We start from the raw sequence: 19,211 nt of genomic DNA on the forward strand, positions 1-19,211 counted from the left end.
ATAGCGTTCATCTTTTTTTATCCTCCCAACAACCTCATGAGTTATTGGGTTGTTTGTGCCCAAGACAACCCAATTTCAAACATCATGGCCATGCCATCAGTTGGTGATTGTAAGCACTGTTTATTTATTTATTACATTTATATACCGCCTCATAGCCAAAGCTCTCTGGGCGGTTTACAGCAATTAAAAACATTAAAAACTAATACACAAACTTTAAAACCCAAAAAACAATATAAAAACACAATTTTTTAAAAAATTAAAAACATGCTAAAATGCCTGGGAGAAGAGGAAAGTCTTGACCTGGTGCTGAAAAGATAACAGTGTTGGCACCAGGCACACCTCGTCAGAAAGATCATTCCATAATTTGTTTGTATGCTTGAAGGATTTCTTCTTGTTGCCTTCCCATGGGTTGATTCCTTCTCCCCTTTCCTAGTTTACATGACATCTGAACTGGGAAACTATGGCTTGAGCAAAGTAAGAAAGAAAAGAGAGAATTAGCATGTGAGGTGAGCAACATCAGATTAACCCAGGTGGTGCTTGCAATTGCCAAAACATGGATTGGCTGTGATCTCTGAGTCCAGCCACAATTAAACACATGACAATATAATGGATATCACAATGATTTTAACACATTGATTAGTATCTACACCAGTGATAATTATGGTAAGAATATGGTCTTCATCTTTTGCCTCTGATGAATTGGATTTATTTGTCAAAGTCTTATCTTCTCCACAGGATTATGTCAGCTTTCCTTGCCAAATTTTGAATTTGCACAGTTGGCTGTCAAGATTTGATTGGTACTGGTTTACTTTAAATTTAAAACTCCATTAGAAGCGGGTGTGGAGGTAGACAGGGGAAATATTTAGTATACTGTTATTTTTGCTGTCCTGTGAATGGCAATGGCAAGGGTTTTCTGAAAAGCCCAAAGAAATCAAAAGTCCAGGAGACGTGTCTAGTTGCAGCCAAAATTTAATGAATATCCCATTCAGTTTGCAGAGACGTTTTTGAAATATTTCCATTTCATAATGGTATGATTTCCTCTTGACAAACACCTGGCACATGGTAAATGATTGTACTATTAATGCTAAATAAGCAGTATATGGGGCGGGGTGAAGAAGCTTTATAAATAGCAAACCAAGGCAGGGGTATTTCCCCAAAATCAACATAGGTATTCATTCTTTTTCCCAGATCTTTCTCTTTAAAGTTTTTTTTTCAAACAAAGATTGTGTGTAAGTGTATGTTGGTTAAAATAACTATTTGGCCCATGCTGTATAGCAATGTTGTTTTCTAACTATTTGGATTGGTTATGAGTCATCTGTACTTTCTGATTACATTGGTATGAAACTGCTTCTTGTTTTAAACTTCACATAAGTTTTAACACATTTACTCATGTGAACACAACAAATTGGAATTATTATTTATTCAATTTCTATCCTGTTATGACTATGTGATATGAGAAGCAGGACTTCAAAGTTTTGATGAGGAGCTGGACAGTGAGCTGGTTTGCGTGTAATGTTAACTTAAACTGTGGCTTAGTGTGAACATGTGAGTGTGAGGTTCTCAGAGAGAAAATTGTGACCTTTGGATTCCTTCCCTGGTCCTCATCCTGCTGTGCTGCTGTAAACTAAGCCATGGTTTGGTTTAGCATGTCATCCGAACTAATTGCTTGGCTTGCTCCAGGCAAATTGCAAGCTGTAACCAAGGTTTATTTATTTAATTTTTATTTGTTTATTTATTATTTGATTTATATCCTGCCCTTCCTCTCAGCAGGTGGAGGTTTGTTCTTGGGTTTACAACTTGTGGCTTGGCTGGAGAAGACAAACCAGGAGTGTGGGTTCAGATCATCCTACCAAGCCAAACCATAGTTTAGTTTACAGCAGCTCAGCAGAAGGAAAGCTGGAGGAGGAGTATAGTGGCCACAATATCTTCTCCAGCAATCAGCACATTTGTGCTAATCTATAGTCTAGTTTAGAGTTATGTGCAAACCAGCTCTGTATTAGGGCATGTAGGGCCTCTAAATTGAACCTTATTGTAATCCTCTATTTTAAGCCTGTAATCCATGCTTTTTCCATAATTCATATTCATATATGCAAATCCAATCCATTTTGTCTCACTCCTTTAGTAGAAGGAACATTTAGGCTTTTATTTTCAGAGAACATGAACAGTATTTCCAGTTTTTCTTCACCCATGTCCTGTTTTGTAGTACTGGGAGATACTGAAAAGCAAAACTTCACTTCCATTTAACCCATCTTGTGGCACTATATTGATGAGACAAACTCCAGATATTGTGCACTGAATGAGGAACAAACACATGTACATGTATAGTTTGTTGGCCCAAGCTGTAGAAAGCTTGATAAAGATGTTGACCCCATGTACAGCAACAGTGAAAAAAGAGAATTCCATGCTAGGCATCATTAGGAAAGGAACTGAAAATAAAACTACCAATATTATAATTTCATTATATAAATCTATGGTGCAACTGCATTTGGAATACTGTGTACAGTTCTGATTGCCTCACTTAAAAAAATACTGTAGAGTTGGAAAAAGTTCAGAAAAGGGCAACCAAAATGATCAACAGGATAGAGCAAGTCCAGAGCTTGGAAAAGTTACTTTTTTGAACTACAACTCCCATCAGCCCAATCCAGTGGCCATGCTGGCTGGGGCTGATGGGAGTTGTAGTTCAAAAAAGTAACTTTTCCAAGCTCTGACAAGTCTCCTATGAAGAAAGGTTGCAGCACTTGGGGCTTTTTAGTTTAAAGCACTGTTCTTCAACCTTGAGTCTCCAGATTTTGTTGGACTTCAACTCCCATCATCCTTGGTCATTGGCTAAACTGGCTGGAGTTGATGGGAGTTGTAGTCCAACAACATCTGGGGACCCAAGGTTGAACAGTGGTTTAGAGCAGTGTTTCCCAAACTTTCAACATGCGCGTACCCCTTTTGAGACATTGATTTTACCGGCGTACCCAACTTTCACAAAAATAATTGGGAGAGGGGTAAGGTATTATAACACATTTGTAATTCCTATAATTTTATATGAAATGTTTGTAAAAAAAATACAAAGTAAGTAATAAACATTTTAATAATAGAAATAATATTTATATAACAAAAATATATATTCAAAAATAGAGAAATAATTTATACACTAATTAAAATAACTATTATTAAAAAAAACCATTCTGGAAATAAAGAGTATTTTTTTTTATATTAAAATTGTTAATACAAAACAACTGTTTAATGGGAGGGATGGAACTGCTTGTGACCAGATATTAGTGCGGCGATATCCGGTTCGATATTTGTGATCTTAAGACGAAGATGGGGCTCGTTTTTTTGTTTTGATGTTCACAAATGCAGAGAATCCTACGTCACACAAATATGGTGTGGGGAAGGGGAGAAGATACTTAACAGCTTTATTCGATAGAGCTGAATATTCAGAACTAATGCTTAACCAAAATGAAGTCAGTTCTTTTTGTTCAAATTTTGCTTTCAGAAAACCATCTGAAGTCAGCTCTAAGAACTGTTCTTGTTCTGCATTTGAGAGCTTATTTGGCAATGTATGAACACTGGTGAGGAAAGGATTTCTTATCCACTCAAAACTGCGGTCTGGTTCAGGAAAATACTTTCGAATATCTTTCTGTAAACTTTCCAAGTGTTCTTTCATAGTTTGCAATACATAACTATCAAGTTTGTTAGTCGAGTTTGTTACTAAGTCATGTAGACATGGAAAGGAATCGAATTCATTAAGACTGAGACGTTTATGCCATAGCTTCAATTTTAAGATCATCGCTCTCACTTTGTCTTGAACCTGGAAGATGGAGGTAAGCTTTCCTTGCAAGGAGAGATTAAGGTTATTTAAATGAGCAAAGATATCTGCAATGTATGCTAATTTACATAACCAGTTCCAGTCATGTATACGGTCCCGCAGGTTACAAGTTTCATCCAAGAAAACTTGAAGTTCTTCTCGTAGCTCAAACAGGCGATTTAAGACTTTTCCCTGTGAAAGCCAACACACTTCAGTATGAAATAGGAGTTGTGTGTAGTCACTACCCATCTCATCACAAAGCAAAGAAAAAAGCCGAGCATTCAGAGGGTGACCTTTCACGAAATTGATAATTTTAACAGCATCATCAAGCACTTGCTTCAGATCTGTGTGCATGTTCTTGGTGGCAAGCGCTTCTCTGTGTATGCAACAGTGAGTCGATTTTGCTTCTGGTGTAACAGCTTGAATACGTGCAACTCCTTTCTTAGAACCAATCATGGCTCTCGCACCATCCGTGCTTATTCCAACACAGAAACTCTAATCCAAGTCATTGTCTTTCATAAAGTCATTAATAACTTTAAAAATATCATCTCCAGTTGTTCGGGTTGGTATAGGTTGGCAGAATAAAATATCATCGTGAACTTCATTATCCTGCTCGTATCTGACAAAACACAAAAGATTCGCTAAATTCACAATATCGGTGGATTCATCTGCCTGAAGTGCATAGTAGCGACTCTGTCTAACTCGTGACAATAATTGCTGCTGTACATTTTCGGCCATATCTGTGATTCTACGATGAATTGTATTATTTGAGAGAGGAACAATATCTATTGCTTTGCTTGCCTTGTCTCCAATCATTACTTGTGCCATTACTTTTGCTGCAGGTTCAACTAATGTCTCACCAATCGCTTCAGGAGCTCCAGATTTTGCTATTAAATACGCCACTCTATATGAAGCTTCCATAGCATTTAAATTTCTACCTCCAGTCATAGTGTTCATTGTTTTTTGAGATTTTTGAAGATCTTTGTGCCTACTTCCGAAAAATTCTATAGGTTTTTCCTGGTATTCTTTATGTTTACTTTCAAAATGGCGTTTGAGGTTGAATGGTTTCATACTCTCATCTGTGAGAGTTTCATAACAAATTACACACAGTGGAACAGGTTCCACCTCATCACCATTCCATGAAAATCCCAATTTAAGATAATCTTCACAATATTTGCGGGCTTTTTTCGTTTTCATTGCAGTTGATTCTTTCAATGAACTTACAGATAGTTCACATCATTTACTAATGTCATCTGATGGAGGTACATCACTACATTTTTTGTTATAGTTTTCAGTAGGGCTCGCATTTTCTTCATAATTTTCATTTTTACGTTTCAAACTTCCCTTTTTTAGCCAGCGATCCATTATAAAGAGGCTTAATAAAATCAAAAAGAATAAATTTTTATATTATAATACACTACTTTTCAACAATAATTTGCTACAATCTTTAGATTACTGTATTCTTACTCAAACTGAAGACCTCAAAACCACCATTTTGACATTGTAATGAAGCCTAAGCACTGCCTGGGTCAACAAATCACAAGCCTGGCTCCCCTTATTGGCTACAATCCTGAAAGGGTGAGATTTGAGGCCAGAGCTTGGAAAAGTTATTTTTTTGAACTATAACTCCCATCAGCCCAATCCAGTGGCCATGCTGGCTGGGGCTGATGGGAGCTATAACTTTTCCAAGCTCTGGCTAAAAGCTGCTATACAGATCGGTTAAAAAACAGATTAAACAGTCGCAGGGGGGCTGACGTTTTGGTGTATATCTCGGGAACCAGACGACCTAGAAACTTAGTGTTTTTTTTAAATTGAAGCTGAGAGTCCGGAGATTAAGGTAAATTAGCTGGAGACCCGGAGGGGACCCCCCCAAAACCGGAAATTCCAGCCGAAAATCATGCAGCATGCAGCGGGTTTGCAGAGGCAGCGCTTGCCTGGGCTGGAAGTTTGAATCTCCCACTCTTTGGCTGCAGAGCAGTTTTTCCCCCATCCTGCCTGGGAAACCACTCAGTCACGCAGCCCAAGAGCAGGCAGGGGATTCAAACCTCCTGCCTAAAATTCACAGCTGATGAGCGGGCAGGCCAGGCAGGATGGGGGAAAAACTGCTCTGCAGCCAAAGAGCAGGAGATTCCCCAAGAGGGAAGTGACTGGCGAGATGGCCGCTGCAGGGCTGAAGATAGAGGAAAAACCCCACTTCCCCACTTCCCAGTGTGAACATTTTTGTAGTCGAGCATATGCATAAATATCTTTGTGGCGCCATCTGTCTGTTTGTAGAAGCGTTTTTTGGTGGCCAAAGTCATTGCGAGGGAGTCCGAGTCTTATGAGAAACTGGAGGGGTCCACAAAAAGACAAGGAATGCATTGGGAGTGAAAGAGACTACGCGTTGAATAACATCGGGATAAACGACTGTTATTATATTGATCTTCCCTCACATGATTGTGTGAGAAATTGGAGAAATCACAAGAACTGTATTTTCTCTTAAAAGAACACACACACATGTTTTTTGCTGCTAAAACTCAATGATAAAGTACAAAAAAAACCATTCGGCTGCGTACCCCATGAAACCCTTTCACGTACCACCAGGGGTACGCGTACCACACTTTGGGAAGCACTGATTTAGAGAAACTGTGAGTAAGAGGTGACATAATAGAAGTGTGTAAAGGTGTATGAAATTATGCATTGCATGAAGAATGGATAGAGAAAAGCCTTTCTCATAATACTAGGACATGTAATGAAGCTGAATGTTGGAGAATTCATGACAAACAAAAGAGAGTACTTCTTCACATAGCATATAATTAAACTATAGAATTTCTTCCCACAGGAAGCATTAATGGCCACAAATTGGATGGCTTTAAAAGACGATTAGACAAATTCATGAAGGATAAGGGTACTAGCCACATTGGCTATTCTCCTCCTCGATGGACTGATGCAGTATGCTGTTGAATACCATTTGCTGGGAACCACAAGAGGGGAGGGTGCTTCTGCGCTCGAGTCCTGCTTGTGGGCTTCCCATAGGTATTAACTGGCCACTGTGAAAACAGGATGTTAGCTAGATGGGCCATTGGCCTGATTCAGCAAGCTCTTCTTATATCCATAAGAGCAATAGACTGTACTTTTATTTAACTTTAAAGAAACACTACTTTTATATTTGTCACAATGCCTATTTGCATTTGCTAGACACAGCCCTTAGCAAATAAATGCCTGAATGTGAACACAGGACATTCTCCTTTTGTCAACACAGAACACTCCTTTTTTTGTAGGTGCGTTGTTTCTTCAGACACTATTATGTTCTAAAAAAACCTTCTAGAGGTATGTGTGTGTGTGAGAGAGAGAGACAGACAGACAGACAGACAGGTGCCTCATCTGGCCATATACTAATCACAAGCTTTAAGTGTCCTGAGCTCCCATATGGATGAGAGATAATCATCTGCCTTGTACAGGGCAAGATAAACTTTGGCTGAAATGTTAAAAGCTAGATCATGGTAAATGGGATGATCATAGTAAGCATCCAGCTACAATGTGTGTATATGCTTACATATATGTCTTGCTGGTGGCTAGAGAGTTATGGCATATGACCTTTTTGTTTGCAGAGTGTCTGGTTGTCAGATATGGCAATCCACAACCAGTGCAGCAAGCTAACTAGCTTCAAACTGTAGCAGCACAAGCTGATTAAGTTAAGATGGACTAATCAGACAAAATCTGAGTTGCCCTTGTGCCGTAATAACCTTAATGAGGAAAGTATGGTGGGTGGGAGGTTAGGAGAGAGATTGAGCGTCAAATCTTGTATTTAGAATGGAATCACTGAAGGACATATAATTTCCGAGAGGAAAACTGGAGTTTGATGGACTAGGGTTTGGAGACACTCCAGATAAGATTTTTGGGGCTGTGGAGGGGAAAAAAGAAATCAGAAGTCTTGCTATGCAACTGAATTTCTATTGTGCAAGTTGGAAGATAAAATTGGATGCATCCCATGGGCAGGTTCATATGGATGAAGTAACCTGTTTCCCAACCATTTAGGGTAGGGATGACTGAACTGTGGCCCTCCAGATGATGTTGAAGTACAGTTTTCAATATTCCTGATTATTGGCCATCTTGGCTGGGGATGTTGGGAACTGAGAATCTAGCAACATTAAGAGAGCTGCAGGCTAGTACCCCTGGATTAGAGCTTTTAGGTCAAACCAGCACTTTCAATTGGGCCTGGAAACATACTGGCAACCAGTACAACTGATACAGTATTGGTGTTGAATGTTCCAACATTCTGGCTCTTACCAACATTTAGGTGGCTGCATTTTGTACCAGTGTGAAGTTTCCAAATTGTCCATAAAGGGAATCCAATAGAATGAACAATAATAACTAAACACTCGTATGTGGCTTCCCAACATTGCAATGCAGACCCAGTGTATAATATAATATAAATAAATTTCTGAAAAAAGGGAGAGTTTGGACTTACACACTGAGTACATTGTTACCAAATGGGCTAAATGAAGATATAGATTTGATGTCCATTATTTAAGATATTAAGAGTATATTCTGTTCTTTGATTAATTCAATTTTCATTCCTTGTCATTGTCCAAGAGCATTTTGCTCTTTGAAAGTTTATTTGTGACTGTATACATTGCATTTTTGAATTTTGAGTTTGCCGTGTTTTGAAATTTCAACATAAGAGCACACACACTATTATGTATGAGATCCCATATATATCAGTGCAAGTGTTGCATCAGATTGGAGTGGTTAAGCATGTTACCAGGATTCATTTTTAGACTAGGAGTAAAATTGTCATAAGGGGTATAAATATGCCAAACCTTGAGAATCATAGTGTATATCTGTATGATAAAATAAAGACTGAGTTATTGGTGAGTAAAAAAATAATAATAAGAGGATATTGCTTTTTTATGCTTTTAAATAAGTTGAATAATTATAATTGGGAGGGAACATTTTCTACAGGGGCTTGGACGCTGCTGAAGTGTAGAAGAGCTTTAGACTATTTTTTCATAGAACTCTGACTCTGCAGCAGCATAATATATCATTTGGTGAACCCAAATTGTCTTGATCAGATTCATTTTGTATGTTGTTAAATTTTTAAATAGATTGGTGGTTATTGTACATTCTGTTGGCTACCACTCATAGACTTGAGGGGTTTTTTTTGTAAAGTTTTTATTTTTTTTCATTCCTATGTAATATATATTATGTTTATTTAGACCTTGACTTTATTCATTTGTATTTATTGATTGGTCAGTGATTACATTCTATGGATTTGGTTTTAAAGGGAGCTTCACATTGCACTGCTGTAGTCTAGTCTGGATATGAGTAACGGTCAGAACTGCAGCAGGCAGACAGGGGAAGTTTAACCCTTAGCTCACCTGCTGTCGTCCAGCTGAAAACCAGTGTCAATGTAAATAGTAGTTTCAAAGGGGCAAGCTTTGTCAGGACCACAGTAGCAAAGGAAAGGCTTGGATTTCTCCTTCTCACTTGTTGATGGATAAATTTCAATAATTGTCACACATCCAAAGCTACTTCTTTTTAAGTGCACTTTAAATGCAAATGTAACATTGCACCTTGATCAGCTCAAAGAGAATATGTGATGGTAAAATCTGTTCAGGAGAAAAAGAAGAATCTGAGGAGTAGCAAGAATTGTTCACATAAAATACTGCTACGGTTCAAAGAAAGGACATGGACCTACATGCACATATATAACAGATAACCTTTAACTTCTCATGCAGGAAACCTTAGGAAGTTACTCATGAACCGCTTTTTTACAAGTTTTTCCAGATGTACTGACTGACTGTAAAATAAGTATTTAAAGTTAATATAGAGCAAATTGACACTTAAAGCTCATACTTAATTATATAGTTTTTTAATACTCTAAAATGATATATTGCAAGGGAATTTTTAGAGCACTAACAGTGCAGAAAGGTGTGAGTCTTTGATTTTCATGCTTCTAAAAAAAATTCAGCAGACATCTATTGTTTCCTTATATGTGCATGTAGAGAGGAATACCATATATCATTTCATCTGGACCATTTCCAACTGGTGTTGTTGCCAAGTAGCCAGAGAATGTACAAAATGCAGTCAATATATGCACATTCCCCAAGGTCTGTTAGAGATCATGAATATTGACTGAAATGCACATAATTCCCTCTTCATGGATGGATTATGTGCACATTTTCTAGAAGGCGTAGTAAACAAGCACCATGTCCAGTTGTTGTGCACATTAACCACTCAACTCACATTACCCCTATATATATACTCTGTCTTTTGTCTCTGTAATATATATCTAATATCTTTCCTGTGTAAATGTGTATTTTAAAAATATAAATTTCTGCTGTATAAATGTTGGCTAAAGCATGCACACATAGGCTTTTGGTTTTTAACTATAGCTGTATTCAGGTGATGAAGAAGAAAGCAGGTCTGAGCAAGCATTTCCACTGATGGAGCCAGAGGACAGTGCAGCTAACAGCAAGCAGAGCCAGAGGAAGGCAGAGTTAGGCGGTCACAATATGTAGATCTAAAGGTAGATGGTGCAAGGGGTGACAATAAGTGGAGCCAGCTAATTCAGATTCTGTCCTCATCCTCCTTCCTTGCAAAGACACCAAGGACACTTAAACAATGCAGTGCAACTACTGTCTTGTTCCTGTCAGACCATTAGTTTCCCTAGTTCAGTACTATCTACTCTGATTGACTTTGGTTCTCCAAGTTCTCAGGCTCAGGGCCTTTCCAGCCCCACTACCTGGAGATCTGAGATTTTAGCCTTGAACCTTCTGTATGTATACCACAGAGATATGGCTTCTCCCATAAGTTATCAAAGACAAACAGGCACAATTATTTTCTTCTTTTAACACAAAAAAGTATTAAGTGAATGGATAGATGTTTTCACCCTGCTGCAGAAGTTTGCTCTCCCATGTATGGAGGGTGGTGGGGCTGGGCAATGGGGATTTGATATGATAGAGGGGCAGAGCTAGCTAATGCATCCCCACTGTCCCTCCATGTGATTCTAACCCAATGCCTGCAAAGGCTTTCGTGTGGTAGCCTTCTGGGTTAAGGAGCTGGTGTGGAAATATGTCTCATCAGTGGAGCATATCTATTGATTATTCCTGCATTACAGATATTGAGAATATTTAAGATTAAGAAATGTGACATTAGTTTTTCTTGTTGTCTGGTGTCATTGAAATCCTTAAGTCTCTTAAAGTGAGGTTGCACAGACTTGATGAGAACCAGTTTTGGCTTCTTATGTCATGGAGGTTGCCTTAATAGACTTTCTTAGCCCTCTTGCAGCAGTGTGTCACTGGATTTCCTTACACCATAGGAAGAGAGCCAAGATGACATGCAGACGACAAAAGACTTTACTTCATCATGGAAATCTTGCATTTCTAGCCACGAGCTACTCTGTAAACAGGCAACATGCAGTGAGATTATCAAGTTAGAATTAAAACTTCAGCCTCATAAATAATTTTCATAAATGGCTGCAACTTGCACCTACTTTTCCCCTATTTTCATCTTCTCCTTCCTGTCTTAAATATTCTCTTCTTAGTATTAATAGATCAATTTAGTAAATTATGGTCCTTTCTTTACTTTTTTGTAGTTAGACAAAAATACCACATTCCTTTCAGTTTCAAATGGATGTTCAGATAAAGCTTGGCATGCTATTTTCTTCTTTCCTATCAGTGATTTCCTATGTCAGAAGATGTGCTTTTGGCTGTTTCCTCTGAGTTTTCAATAGTATTCTTATTGTGATTGTTTAGTCAGGTATATTAGTGGAAAGTGTATAAATGACAGAGGTTTCTTCCTTGGATATGTTTTGCATGGTTTTGGGGAATGGTGTACTTAAGTTTAGTTTCGGAAACTTTTAAAAATTAACTTTCAGAGGGGCTTTTAGTACATAGAGCTGTGTGCTTTAAGGTAGTATCTTTCTAAGCTGGCACCTTTTTAATAAGACTGTCAGATACAGTGTAGATTCTTTTAAGCAACAGTGAAATTTTATCTAGATCAGTTTCTATCTTGCCTCTCCCAAGTGCTTGTAATGGGTAACATTTTAGTAATGAAAAGAATACAATGGTTTGTATCCAAACGTTGCACAAGCAGAAGGCTGTCTAGCACCATTCTGTCTTCCCACTGTATGCTCTGAAAAGCCTTTCCTGAAAGATGGGGGCCTCACAAAAAGCCTGGAGTGTGGAATGGAGTTGGCAGTGGGAAGAAGGAGCTGCTAAAATTGGTTTTAGGTAGCTCCACATTATTCACAATTAAAATTGTGAACTATAAATATTGATATTTTGTAGGGTTCCTGTTCTGCTACACCTCTTGACTTGTTCTTCTGCTCAAGGCAGTGGCTGTTAATGCACAACTACTGCAAGCACTGTGTGCTGTGTCCCTGTTACTTTTATCCCACTGATTGTCAAGTGTTGTTTCCATAGGCGAACTTTTACCAAAGGGCAAGGTGCCTTTCAAGTAATCTGTGCCTTGCTATAAAAGAGGGTGTTGTCAAATCCAGTTCAGTATGCGGGCTTGATCAAGACCGCATTTGCAAGAGAGATAAGTGGAGTGCTTGCCTTCTTTCCTCTCCCTCATGTTGGCAGTAAAGGTTTCTTCTGATAAATGCAGAGTAAATAATGGCAATAATGTGTACAGGAGGCAGTTTTATCAAAGCAATGGATGTAGACTTACCTTAAATATAACTTTGAGGTAGATGTAGGTGTTTTATTAACTCATGAATTGCTTTATTGGTACAAGTCTAAGGCTAAGCCACATGGAAGGGCCTTTTGCAGAATAGCTCATCCCCCTGTGACAAGGACACATCCAGACCCCCAATTTTGGTTATCTTGTGGAAGGCAATATGTTTGCATTCCCACATTGCTATGTGGAACCTGGTTGTTCTCTTCTTTTGACAAGAGAGGATTTGTCCCAGGTCAGTTCCTTCTTCTAGAGTCCAAGCAGTCTGATACTGAGGTGATATAGTGGTGTGGATGCTGGAACTGTGGCACAGTGTATTGGTTCAAAGGCAGCTCCAGAGCTGAAGTAGGTGAAACTGTGGACAAACAAGAGCAAGACAAGGAAGAACAGGAAATAGAGATACCCAATTGGGAGCTGCTGCACTAGTAAAGGTCAGGCAGAGACTGAGGGGTTTTATGCCAGACCCACCCCTTCCTGATGTAGATACCATCTTATCAGGAGGTTCATTCTGCACAATATAGGAAACGGACCTTTAGTGTGGCAGCACCTACCCTGTGGAATTCCCTCCCTTTGAATATTAGGCAGGCGCCATCTCTGCTATCTTTTTGGTGCCTTTTGAAGACTTTCCTCTTTCAACCAGCCTTTTAGGTTGAGACCTATCCCAGTCTGCGTCTGTGTTAGAATTGCTTAATATGTTTTTTTAATAATGTTTTTCACTCTTTTTAAAGTTGTTTTGTTTTAAAATGTTAACGCTGTTTTGTTTTAATGTATTTTAAGATCTGTTTTTATGATGTTTTAAAGTGTTTTTAGTGCTTTCTTTGCTGCCCTGGACTCCTGCTGGGAGGAAGGGCGGGATACAAATTAAATAATAAATAAATAAATAAATAAATCCTCAGCTGGGTTACATGGTGCTTCTCAAGTTTCCTTGCAGCCAGTGATCACTCCTCTGCCAATCCTCTCCCATCATGCCTGATGTTCTGGGGGCTGGGATGTGTGGAAAGGGGGAAAGTCTGGATCTATGGTGTGATGTAAAGGACTCTCTGGGGCCCCAGGTGAGATATTTGCATAGCAGAGTGAGTTGGGCTGCTTCACAGGTTCTTCAGGTGTGCAAGGCCTTCTACACTGGATCCCAAATTTCTTTTTTGGATGAGGTACACTCATAGTCTGTCAGACTGACTCCTAACAGAACTAGGCTCTATATATACTTTCCCCAAAGGAATGGCACAAATCATATGATCTAATAGAGGAGGTGGAATTCCTAGTTTACTGCTTTATTACTATGCTCATAAACTTATCTGGATAACAGATTGACTAAAAGATTAAGGTGATTCAGCAAAAAAAATATTAAACAAGCCTTCTGTAACATTCCTCTGCACTCCAAACTCTGGGTAACAAAAAAGGAAAGGCAAACCTTTCTATTTTTTTATTAATACATTACTAACAATGTAGGACGATTGTCACAATCTGATTTCAACCCTAACTCCCCCCTTGATTAATCTCTGTGGACAAAGTGGAATTGTTGATTTCTGGGAAAAACATCATATACATTGTTATCTAGACTTTTTTTAAAAAAAAAACTTTCATCAGGAGTGATGCAATCATCATCATTGTTACTGTTAATAATATTATTAATAATAATAATAATTACTGTCCCTGTCCCAGGGTGGGTTTTAACCATTTAAAACACAACCTTAAGCACAGTTTAAAACAACTTACAATCACAAAAATAGGATGGTTTCTGAAAATATACATCTCACATGTCAAAGGCCAGAGCAAAGAGGTGCATCTTCAGCATTCACTGAAAACTGTATAGTGAAGTTGCCAGGCACACTCTGTGGGGAAGGGGTTCCACAACTTAAAAGTCTTCCATAGACAATGCCCCCTCCTGGGCTACCCCTTCCCCTGGCTTCTGAAGGTGGCGGAACTGCCAAGAGGGCCCACTCTGAGATGGTTTGTAGGGAAGGAGGTGTATTTGGGGCCTGAGTCATTTACAGCTTTAAACACTAGCTCGAGCACCTTGAATTGGGCCCAGAAATGAACTGTCAACCAATGCAGCTATTTTAAAACAGGGGTTATATGAGATCTAAATGGAACCCCAGCCAGCAATCTGGCTGCTGCATGTCCCACAATTTCAATTTCCCTTATTTCAGTATCTCCAAATAAGGATTTTTCTGTCTGTACAAGTTGGAAAGCATTCACTTTTCAGGAATCTAATGGGTGTTGAAAAAATGGTTGTGTACCTGACACAACCCCTCCAATATATTGTATTTTAATACACATTAATTTGTAGGTATAAAATATCAAAATATTATCAGCAAAAAAGGACATTTCTTCAGATGTTTGGCTTTTCCTTTTTGATCTGGAAGTCAGTTTACTGTGTGATCATTGTTGAGAAAGAACTGTATAAAAATGGCAATGCAGTGGCATTTAGCACATTTGAAATTAGGCAAGAGCTATAAAGATTAGTTATAAATTAGTAATTTCTGGTATCGTACCAAAAACTGAGCTGCCTTCTTCCATATGCAATGGACATATTATAGAAGCCAATAATTTTGGAAAGGGATTGTCTGAGCAAGATCGTTTTTTTTACTAATGCCTAATGTATATGGACCCTCTTGTTTGTTTTCTCAATTTTATTTATTTATTCATTTGATTTATATACCAGTTATATTTCAACAGAAATCTAAGCAGTTTACATACACCAACAAAAAGAATCAATATAAGAAATACAATATAAATCTATGTTCAAAACCAGCCACTACTTTTTTTTAGTTAAGTAGATGGCATTCTGTAAATGTTCAAATGCCTTTGATCTTGTTAATTTAATATGGAACCCACAACAATAATTCCCCACTTAATGAATCCTTCAGAACAGAAGTTCCTTTTAATGAAGTTTTTTTTTAAGGTGAAACTGACCAGCTTTGCTTTGCTATGGGTTTCAAGCCTATGCCTTTGCTTTAAGGTGAAACTAACAAGCTTATGTCTATGAACAAACTGATAAGCCTGTCCCTTTGCTTTGCTAGGGTGAAGCTGACAAGCCTGTGTGTTTGCTTTGCAATAAAGAGATCTCTTGCTTTCTCCCAGGGCTGGGAATTTAGCTCCCGGGGCTTCTGCACCCGCAATCCCTGTTGTTTCAGCCGTCGCGTGCCAAGAGGAGGACTAAGGGGGCAGCACAGGCTTAAATAAGCCCTGATGCCCTGCCACCCATGACTGTTGCCCTCACTCACGATGGCAGCCAGGGCTTCAACCCCTGGCCGCAAATGCACCCCACCCACCCAGGCTGCACTCAGACGAGTGGAGCAGGACACATCTTAATTCTGCAATACCTGTGGATGCTCACCCCCACAGATATAGAGGACAAATGGCAAAGAAGCAGATTGATTTACAAAGTCTTACGGTTAACTTTTTAAAAATAATTTTAGTTAAGTGTTTTCTCTGTGTTATATGGTGACTAATATCATTAAATTGGTCTAATTTCTTGTCTATCCTGTCCGTTATTATTTTACATTTTAAGTTAAATATTTGAGAGTTAAAATAACTCTGCGGGTTTGGAAGAAATAAAAAAGTAACTATTATACAAAAAGCTACTGTGTGTCTTGGGTTTAGAAGACTTTAATTTATTTATAAGAATGCCCTTCCTGTGCATTCACTTTGATAAGGAAATTCTCTGGATCAGGCACATCTCTTGTCAAATTATGTCTGCAGATGGATTAACTTAGTACAGTTGTTTCCATACCAGGGCTGCATTCAGATGTGGGATTTATTGCATTTTTCCTGCTTATAATTTTCATGGCTTCTGTCCTAATTTCTAATGTTCCTTTCACACTGCAGTACCTGTTGTGTTATGGAACTGTGTTTTTTTATCATTATACTGCTGTGTCATGATAAATTTCATTCACACCAGTGGGCATAGTGTGACACAACAGCAGACATCATCGGACATGTTGCCATCTCCCCACCTTTTGGCACATGTGAGCTTCTGTATGAGAAAATGCCGACCCAAATTTCATTACTTGAGGAAGGTGCTGTGGCCCCAAAAACCAACCAAATGCCCACTATTTTCCAGGTTAACGGGTTGCAAATGGATTTTTTTCTAGAAGCAGTTAACACATAAATGAGCACTAAACTTCCACATGATTCTGCTAGATTTCCAGATGTGGCTTTTATGGCATGTGAAAGATTGCATAAAACATGAAAATGAACAGGTAAGGAAATGTTAGGAAAATGGAATAAAGTGCTGTCTGAATGCAGCCAATGTGTCGAGGCACAGTATTATTCTGCAAAGCAACTAGTTCTCTGCCACAAGAAACAAATAATTTAAAGATCAGGTCTTGAAAAAGCTGAAGAAGAGCCAATTTGTGTCCTTTCAAATTGAGACTGACTTACCTCCAGAGCAGAGCATATCTAGTATAAAAAACCTGGCTGAATGCAGTTCTCTCATCGTGACACATTTAAATGTTTTTTCTTTTCTTTTAATAATATTTCTTATATAATTTTGAGAATTGCATTATTGTATTGATGTATTATGATGTGTTGTTATATTCGTGTTTTTATAAGCCGCCTTGAGGGCCTTTTGGCCATAAGGCGGGGTATGTATAAATAAATAAATAAATAAATACAGAAAGAAGGAAAGAAGGAAAGAAGGAAAGAAGGAAAGAAGGAAAGAAAGAAAGAAAGAAAGAAAGAAAGAAAGAAAGAAAGAAAGGCTTCTGTGAGTTCGAAGTGTGTGTCCACAAAGGAAGTTGGATGTATGTCTATGAAAACAGGTCTAGGCTTTCTACATTTCATTTAGAACGCACACTAAGACTAATTATTTGTGCAGAAACACAGAGGCCTGATAAAGAGAAGCTATCAATATTAAATAAAAAGAAGAAAGAAAATTATTATGTCTGCTCCAGTCCCCCACAATGTTAAATAGACATAAAGCACTCATTTCCATAGAAAGATGGGAGAAAAAGAGGGGGAAACCAAGATTCAACGAATGCTGCAATGAATGCTTCTACTTTGCTGCCCTGGGCTCCTACTGGGAGGAAAGGCAGGATATAAATCTAATAAATAAATAAATGAAATAAAAATATAATCAGTACCATTTTCTGAACTATCACTATCAGTTTCTACTCCTTCTCCTTCTTCATATTTATCATGGACTTTGAAAAATTGAAGGTTTGCCTGGATCGAAACATGTTTCTATCCTCTTTTACATGTTATAGCCCAAAGTTTTTCAATTTTTCAGAAAAAAAATTAAATAGGCTTTGGAAAAACAGGGAAGCTGTCTTTTTCCCCTCCCAAATTTGTCCAATTTTTTATGGGCCTCAGAGCTTGGAAAAGTTACTTTTTTGAACTACAACTCCCATCAGACCAATCCAGTGGCCATGCTGGCTGGGGCTGATGGGAGTTGTAGTTCAAAAAAGTAACTTTTCCAAGCTCTGGCTTCACATCTCCAGCATAGACCAGGAAGATTGTGTACAATAGGCTTAGCACAGTGTAGCAGCTGTTTGTACTACTCAGAACAGGATGCAGTCTCAAGTAAGTTTACTAGGGGGTAAGACCCAATGACCACAGTGGGACACAGTTCTAGAAATTTGAAAGACTGTATGTTAAATTTTTCACAGATGGAAAGAAAATGTTGGACATTCAACAATGGTTAAAATAATAAATCAGAATGAGAGAACATAAAATATCTGGTTTAAAATGAAAATTGTTTCAAGGTAATCATTCTTAACTAAATAGATGGTTAAATTAAGGCCAGTCTAGAAGTACGTGGAAAGGCTTCTATGTGAAGTTATTCCGATTGTGAATTACATCCAGTGCTTGACAACAATTTTATGAACTGATTAATGATCTGTATTCTGTAGGCGTAGGTTTCCGCTTTTTCTGGCAAGTAGTACTGTTAGCATTCCACAAGTGCTGCATTCCTAGAAAATTAGGAAAGAGTTCCAAAAGGAAACTCTTGAGCAGGAAACTAAACAAAATAAGAGTTAATTTTCCCTTTTGAAAACTAAAGGAAAAGTTATTTCCATAAAATACCAGTCTCTGTGTGCTTTTTGATGCCCTGAAGGCACTTTTTCAGATCACACCAGATTTGAATCACCTACCTACCACATAATGGCTCATTTTGAACAATTGTGTGACGTTTCCGAGCAAACTTGTTAAACCACTCCCATTACATAGGTTGGGTGGTTTTAATATACAAGAGGTGGTCCAGATATTTCCTTAAAAGTGACCCTCATATCTTTCCAGACCACCTAGTACTTGCAAAGAGCACACGTAAAAATTTCTGCTGCAGGGCATGCTCTGCTTCCCTCCCATTTGCTTCTCAGCTGCCATACAAACTCCTGTTTGAAATCTGTTTCCCACATGTGCCTGAGGCAGGTTGCCAACTTTGTTCTGGGGCATTTTCCTCCAGGTCACCTGAATATTATGATTGATCTACGGTTGTATTCAGTGTTTTGTGAACACAACTCTGCTTCTACAGTGGGACTCCCCCTTCCTTTCCTCCTGCTGCATGCCTCCAAAATCTGCTCCAGAGGATCCCCCAAACCTCTAGAACTGATTTTGAGTGTGTGCAGAGGGGAGGAGGGGAAGTTCTGTTCCACAAATGGAAGCCTCTTGTTTCTATCCCACAAAAAGGAGCCCAGAGTGGCAAACATCAAAGTGATAAAACAATACTATTAAAAATAAAATAAAAACACTATTAAAGCAATTAAAAACTTATATAATATTTAAGTATTAAAAACATAAAATGTGT

The 19,211-nt window shown here is 38.3% G+C and overlaps 1 protein-coding gene and 1 pseudogene across 12 annotated transcripts in view; one reads left to right on the top strand and one right to left on the bottom strand.

Moving 5' to 3' along the window:
- Window positions 1-19,211, top strand: part of TIAM2 (TIAM Rac1 associated GEF 2) — a 274,765-nt gene that overhangs the window by 47,205 nt on the left and 208,349 nt on the right. The gene's annotated exons all lie outside the window — the stretch shown is intronic.
- LOC133384177 (zinc finger BED domain-containing protein 5-like) lies at window positions 3,302-4,996 on the bottom strand (annotated as a pseudogene).

Source organism: Rhineura floridana, chromosome 4 (assembly GCF_030035675.1).
Source record: "Rhineura floridana isolate rRhiFlo1 chromosome 4, rRhiFlo1.hap2, whole genome shotgun sequence".
Taxonomy (NCBI): Eukaryota; Metazoa; Chordata; class Lepidosauria; order Squamata; family Rhineuridae; genus Rhineura; species Rhineura floridana.